This window comes from Oncorhynchus gorbuscha, unplaced genomic scaffold (genome assembly GCF_021184085.1).
Source record: "Oncorhynchus gorbuscha isolate QuinsamMale2020 ecotype Even-year unplaced genomic scaffold, OgorEven_v1.0 Un_scaffold_13394, whole genome shotgun sequence".
In the NCBI taxonomy this organism is placed as follows: domain Eukaryota; kingdom Metazoa; phylum Chordata; class Actinopteri; order Salmoniformes; family Salmonidae; genus Oncorhynchus; species Oncorhynchus gorbuscha.
Window position 1 is genome coordinate 1 of NW_025755574.1, and position 7,618 is coordinate 7,618.

The following is a 7,618-nucleotide window of genomic DNA, read 5'->3' on the forward strand; positions in this document are numbered from 1 at the left end:
CTAGTGGTGCACCAGACCCTCCTGCAGCAAAGCACCCCCACAACATGATGGTGTTCTGAGCGGGCTCTCGAGGTATGTCGATATAGGACTCGTTTGCCTGTGGATATAGACCATTTTGTACCTGTTTCCTCCAGCATCTTCACAAGGTCCTTTGCTGTTGTTCTGGGATGGATTTTCACTTTTCGACCCAAAGTACGTTCATCTCTAGGAGAGAGAACGCGTCTCCTTCCTGAGCGTATGACGCCTGCGCCATACCATGGTGTTTATACTTGCGTACTATTGTTTCTACAGATGGCGAGGTACCTTCAGGCGTTTGGAAATTGCTCCCAAGGAGGAACCAGACTTGTGGAGGTCTACATTTTTTTCTGAGGTTTTGCCTGATTTCCTTTGCTTTTCCCATGGAGTCAAGCAAAGAGGCACTGAGTTTGAAGGTAGGCCTTGAAATACATCTACAGGTACTCCTCCAATTGACTCAAAGGATGTCAATTAGCCTATCAGAAGCTTCTAAAGCCATGACATCATTTTCGGGAATTTTACAAACTGTTTAAAGGCACAGCCAACTTATTGTATGTAAACTTCTGGCCCACTGAATTTGTGATACAGTGACTTATAAGTGAAATAATCCCAATGTAAACAATTGTTGGAAAAATGACTTGTGTCATGCACAAAGTAGATGTCTAACCGTCTGCCAAAACGATCGTTTGTTAGCAAGAAATGTGGGGAGGGGTTGACAAACAGGTTTTAATGACTCCAGCCTAAGTGGATGGAAACTTACGACTTCAACTATATGTACCATTTCAAACTGGGAAACGAATTGCACTGTAGTACCCTTCCCTGGTGGTCTAGTGGTTAGGATTCGGCGCTCTCACCGCCGCGGCCGGGTTCGATTCCCGGTCAGGGAACTACTATATTGCTACATGTTTACTTGTACAACCTGTCACAATGAATATAGAAGGTTATCACACATATGTACCAGCTCACACTTGGAACCGATTTGCACTGTCGTACCCTTCCCTGGTGGTCTAGTGGTTAGGATTCGGCGCTCTCACCGCCGCGGCCCGGGTTCGATTCCCGGTCAGGGAACTACTCTTTTGCTACATCTTTACTTGTACAACCTGTCACAATGAATATAGGTTATCGCACATATGTACCAGCTCACACTGAGAACCAATTTGCACTGTATTATCCTTCCCTGGTGGTCTAGTGGTTAGGATTCGGCGCTCTCACCGCCGCGGCCCGGGTTCGATTCCTGGTCAGGGAAATAGTCTATGCTCCTTGTTTACTTGTGCAACCTGTCACTATGAATTTAGTAGGTTGTCGCACATATGTACCACTTCAAATTGCAAACCGATTTGCACTGCAGTGTCCTTCCCAGGTGTTCTAGTGGTGCACAAGACTCTCCTGCAGCAAAGCACCCCCACAACATGATGGTGTTCTTTGGCTTGAAAGCCTCCCCCTTTTCCCTCCAAACATAACAATGGTCATTATGGCCAAACAGTTCGATTTTTGTTTCATCAGACCAGAGGACATTTCTCCAAAAACTAGGATCTTTGTCCCCAAACTGTAGTATGGCTTTTTTTATGGCGGTTTTGGAGCAGTAGCTTCTTCCTTGCTGAGCGGCCTCTCGGGGTATGTCGATATAGGACTCGTTTGCCTGTGGATGTAGACCATTTTGTACCTGTTTCCTCCAGCATCTTCACAAGGTCCTTTGCTGTTGTTCTGGGATGGATTTGCACTTTTCGACCCAAAGTTTTAATGACTCCAGCCTAAGTGGATGGAAACTTCGACTTCAACTATATGTACCATTTCAAACTGAAACGAATTGCACTGTAGTATCCTTCCCTGCTGGTCTAGTGGTTAGGATTCGATTCCCGGTCAGTGAACTGCTCTTTTGCTACATGTTTTACGTGTGCAACCTGTCACAATGAATATAGAAGGTTATCGCACATATGTACCAGCTCACACTGGGAACCGATTTGCACTGTAGTACCCTTCCCTGGTGGTCAAGTGGTTAGGATTCGGCGCTCTCACCGCCGCGGCCCGGGTTTGATTCCCGGTCAGGGAAATAGTCTATGCTCCTTGTTTACGTGTGCAACCTGTCACTATGAATTTAGTAGGTTGTCGCACATATGTACCACTTCAAATTGCAAACCGATTTGCCCTGCTGTGTCCTTCCCAGGTGTTCTAGTGGTGCACTAGACCCTCCTGCAGCAAAGCAACCCCACAACATGATGGTGTTCTTCGGCTTGAAATCCTCACCTTTTCCCTCCAAACATAACAATGGTCATTATGGCCAAACAGTTCGATTTTTGTTTCATCAGACCAGAGGACATTTCTCCAAAAACTAGGATCTTTGTCCCCAAACTGTAGTATGGCTTTTTTATGGCGGTTTTGGAGCAGTAGCTTCTTCCTTGCAGAGGAAGGAGCTTCCTTGCATTTCAAACTGGGAAACGAATTGCACTGTAGTACCCTTCCCTGGTGGTCTAGTGGTTAGGATTCGGCGCTCTCACCGCCGTGGCCCGGGTTTGACTCCCGATTTCCACTGTAGTACCCTTCCCTGGTGGTTCGACTCCCAGTTCGACTCCTGATTTGCACTGTAGTACCCTTCCCTAGTGGTTAGGATTCGGCGCTCTCACCGCTGCGGCCCGGGTTCGATTCACGGTCAGGGAACTAATCTTTTGCTACATGTTTACTTGTACAACCTGTCACAATGAATATAGAAGGTTATCGCACATATGTACCAGCTCACACTTGGAACCGATTTGCACTGTCGTACCCTTCCCTGGTGGTCTAGTGGTTAGGATTCGGCGCTCTCACCGCCGCGGCCCGGGTTCGATTCCCGGTCAGGGAACTACTCTTTTGCTACATCTTTACTTCTACAACCTGTCACAATGAATATAGAAGGTTATCGCACATATGTACCAGCTCACACTGAGAACCAATTTGCACTGTATTATCCTTCCCTGGTGGTCTAGTGGTTAGGATTCGGCGCTCTCACCGCTGCGGCTCGGGTTCGATTCCCGGTCAGGGAAATAGTCTATGCTCCTTGTTTACTTGTGCAACCTGTCACTATGAATTTAGTAGGTTGTCGCACATATGTACCACTTCAAATTGCAAACCGATTTGCCCTGCAGTGTCCTTCCCAGGTGTTCTAGTGGTGCACCAGACCCTCCTGCAGCAAAGCACCCCACAACATGATGGTGTTCTTCGGCTTGAAAGCCTCCCCTTTTCCCTCCAAACATAACAATGGTCATTATGGCCAAACAGTTCGATTTTGTTTCATCAGACCAGAGGACATTTCTCCAAAAACTAGGATCTTTGTCCCCAAACTGTAGTATGGCTTTTTTATGGCGGTTTTGGAGCAGTAGCTTCTTCCTTGCTGAGCGGCCTCTCGGGGTATGTCGATATAGGACTCGTTTGCCTGTGGATATAGACCATTTTGTACCTGTTTCCTCCAGCATCTTCAAAAGGTCCTTTGCTGTTGTTCAGGGATGGATTTGCACTTTTCGACCCAAAGTATGTTCATCTCTAGGAGAGAGAACGCGTCTCCTTCCTGAGCGGTATGACGCCTGCGTCATACCATGGTGTTTATACTTGCGTACTATTGTTTCTACAGATGAGCGAGGTACCTTCAGGCGTTTGGAAATTGCTCCCAAGGAGGAACCAGACTTGTGGAGGTCTACATTTTTTTCTGAGGTCTTGCCTGATTTCCTTTGCTTTTCCCATGGAGTCAAGCAAAGAGGCACTGAGTTTGAAGGTAGGCCTTGAAATACATCTACAGGTACACCTCCAATTGACTCAAAGGATGTCAATTAGCCTATCAGAAGCTTCTAAAGCCATGACATCATTTTCGGGAATTTTACAAACTGTTTAAAGGCACAGCCAACTTATTGTATGTAAACTTCTGGCCCACTGAATTTGTGATACAGTGAATTATAAGTGAAATAATCCCAATGTAAACAATTGATGGAAAAATGACTTGTGTCATGCACAAAGTAGATGTCCTAACCGTATGCCAAAACGATCGTTTGTTAGCAAGAAATGTGGGGAGGTGTTGACAAACAGGTTTTAATGACCCAGCCTAAGTGGATGGAAACTTACGACTTCAACTATATGTACCATTTCAAACTGGGAAACGAATTGCGCTGTAGTTCCCTTCCCTGGTGGTCTAGTGGTTAGGATTCGGCGCCGCGGCCCGGGTTCGACTCCTGATTTCCACTGTAGTACCCTTCCCTGGTGGTTCGACTCCCAGTTCGACTCCCGATTTGCACTGTAGTACCCTTCCCTGGTGGTCTAGTGGTTAGGATTTGGCGCTCTCACTGCCGAGGCCCGGGTTCGACTCCCGGTCAGGTAACTAGTCTTTTGCTACATGTTTACTTGTACAACCTGTCACAATGAATATAGAAGGTTATCGCACATATGTACCAGCTCACACTGAGAACCAATTTGGACTGTATTATCCTTCCCTGGTGGTCTAGTGGTTAGGATTCGATTCCCGGTCAGTGAACTGCTCTTTTGCTACATGTTTACGTGTGCAACCTGTCACAATGAATATAGAAGGTTATCGCACATATGTACCAGCTCACACTGGGAACCGATTCACACTGTAGTACCCTTCCCTGGTGGTCTAGTGGTTAGGATTCGGCGCTCTCACCGCCGCGGGCCGGGTTCGATTCCCGGTCAGGGAACTACTCTTTTGCTACATGTTTACTTGTGCAACCTGTCACAATGAATATAGAAGGTTATCGCACATATGTACCAGCTCACACTTGGAACCGATTTGCACTGTAGTACCCTTCCCTGGTGGTCTAGTGGTTAGGATTTGGCGCAAAAACTAGGTTATTGCAAAAACTAGGATCTTTGTCCCCAAACTGTAGTATGGCTTTTTTTATGGCGGTTTTGGAGCAGTAGCTTCTTCCTTGCTGAGCGGCCTCTCGGGGTATGTCGATATAGGACTCGTTTGCCTGTGGATATAGACCATTTTGTACCTGTTTCCTCCAGCATCTTCACAAGGTCCTTTGCTGTTGTTCAGGGATGGATTTGCACTTTTCGACCCAAAGTATGTTCATCTCTAGGAGAGAGAACGCGTCTCCTTCCTGAGCGGTATGACGCCTGCGTCATACCATGGTGTTTATACTTGCGTACTATTGTTTCTACAGATGAGCGAGGTACCTTCAGGCGTTTGGAAATTGCTCCCAAGGAGGAACCAGACTTGTGGAGGTCTACATTTTTTTTCTGAGGTCTTCCCTGATTTCCTTTGCTTTTCCCATGGAGTCAAGCAAAGAGGCACTGAGTTTGAAGGTAGGCCTTGAAATACATCTACAGGTACACCTCCAATTGACTCAAAGGATGTCAATTAGCCTATCAGAAGCTTCTAAAGCCATGACATCATTTTCGGGAATTTTACAAACTGTTTAAAGGCACAGCCAACTTATTGTATGTAAACTTCTGGCCCACTGAATTTGTGATACAGTGAATTATAAGTGAAATAATCCCAATGTAAACAATTGATGGAAAAAGACTTGTGTCATGCACAAAGTAGATGTCCTAACCGTATGCCAAAACGATCGTTTGTTAGCAAGAAATGTGGGGAGGTGTTGACAAACAGGTTTTAATGACCCAGCCTAAGTGGATGGAAACTTACGACTTCAACTATATGTACCATTTCAAACTGGGAAACGAATTGCGCTGTAGTGCCCTTCCCTGGTGGTCTAGTGGTTAGGATTCGGCGCCGCGGCCCGGGTTCGACTCCTGATTTCCACTGTAGTACCCTTCCCTGGTGGTTCGACTCCCAGTTCGACTCCCGATTTGCACTGTAGTACCCTTCCCTGGTGGTCTAGTGGTTAGGATTTGGCGCTCTCACCGCCGAGGCCCGGGTTCGACTCCGGTCAGGTAACTAGTCTTTTGCTACATGTTTACTTGTACAACCTGTCACAATGAATATAGAAGGTTATCGCACATATGTACCAGCTCACACTGAGAACCAATTTGGACTGTATTATCCTTCCCTGGTGGTCTAGTGGTTAGGATTCGATTCCCGGTCAGTGAACTGCTCTTTTGCTACATGTTTACGTGTGCAACCTGTCACAATGAATATAGAAGGTTATCGCACATATGTACCAGCTCACACTGGGAACCGATTTGAAATGTTGTACCCTTCTAGTGGTGCACCAGACCCTCCTGCAGCAAAGCACCCCCACAACATGATGGTGTTCTTTGGCTTGAAAGCCTCCCCCTTTTCCCTCCAAACATAACAATGGTCATTATGGCCAAACAGTTCGATTTTTGTTTCATCAGACCAGAGGACATTTCTCCAAAACTAGGATCTTTGTCCCCAAACTGTAGAATGGCTTTTTATGGCGGTTTTGGAGCAGTAGCTTCTTCCTTGCTGAGCGGCCTCTCAGGGTATGTCGATATAGGACTCATTTGCCTGTGGATATAGACCATTTTGTACCTGTTTCCTCCAGCATCTTCACAAGGTCCTTTGCTGTTGTTCTGGGATGGATTTGCACTTTTCGACCCAAAGTACGTTCATCTCTAGGAGAGAGAACGCGTCTCCTTCCTGAGCGGTATGACGCCTCGTATCCCATGGTGTTTATACTTGCATACTATTGTTTCTACAGATGAGCTAGGTACCTTCAGGCGTTTGGAAATTGCTCCCAGGGAGGAACCAGACTTGTGGAGGTCTACATTTTTCTGAGGTCTTGGCTGATTTCCTTTGCTTTTCCCATGGAGTCAAGCAAAGAGGCACTGAGTTTGAAGGTAGACCTTTGAAATACATCTACAGTTACACCTAATTGACTCCAAGGATGTCAATTAGCCTATCAGAAGCTTCTAAAGCCATGACATCATTTTCGGGAATTTACAAACTGTTTAAAAGGCACACAACTTTGTGTATGTAAACTTCACCCACTGAATTTGTGATACAGTGAATTATAAGTGAAATAATCCCTCTGTAAACAATTGTTGGAAAAATGACTTGTGTCATGCACAAAGTAGATGTCCTAACCGTACTGCCAAAACGATCGTTTGTTAGCAAGAAATGTGGGGAGGTGTTGACAAACAGGTTTTAATGACTCCAGCCTAAGTGGATGGAAACTTACGACTTCAACTATATGTACCATTTCAAACTGGGAAACGAATTGCGCTGTAGTACCCTTCCCTGGTGGTCTAGTGGTTAGGATTCGGCGCTCCGCGGTCCGGGTTCGACTCCTGATTTCCACTGTAGTACCCTTCCCTGGTGGTTCGACTCCCAGTTCGACTCCTGATTTGCACTGTAGTACCCTTCCCTGGTGGTCTAGTGGTTAGGATTTGGCGCTCTCACCGCCGAGGCCCGGGTTCGACTCCGGTCAGGTAACTAGTCTTTTGCTACATGTTTACTTGTACAACCTGTCACAATGAATATAGAAGGTTATCGCACATATGTACCAGCTCACACTGAGAACCGATTTGCACTGTAGTATCCTTCCCTGGTGGTCTAGTGGTTAGGATTCGCGCTCTCACCGCCGGCCCGGGTTCGATTCCCGGTCAGGGAACTGCTCTTTTGCTACATGTTTACTTGTGCAACCTGTCACAATGAATATAGAAGGTTATCGCACATATGTACCAGCTCACACTG

The 7,618-nt window shown here is 46.3% G+C and overlaps 2 non-coding genes across 2 annotated transcripts; both read left to right on the plus strand.

Annotated features, from left to right (window-relative positions):
- The first annotated feature begins 1,011 nt into the window (after positions 1-1,011).
- On the plus strand, positions 1,012-1,083 carry trnae-cuc. Its single transcript has one exon. It is a non-coding gene; the product is annotated as a tRNA-Glu (tRNA).
- A 1,696-nt stretch (positions 1,084-2,779) lies between these two features.
- trnae-cuc lies at positions 2,780-2,851 on the plus strand. Its single transcript has one exon. It is a non-coding gene; the product is annotated as a tRNA-Glu (tRNA).
- Positions 2,852-7,618: the final 4,767 nt, after the last annotated feature.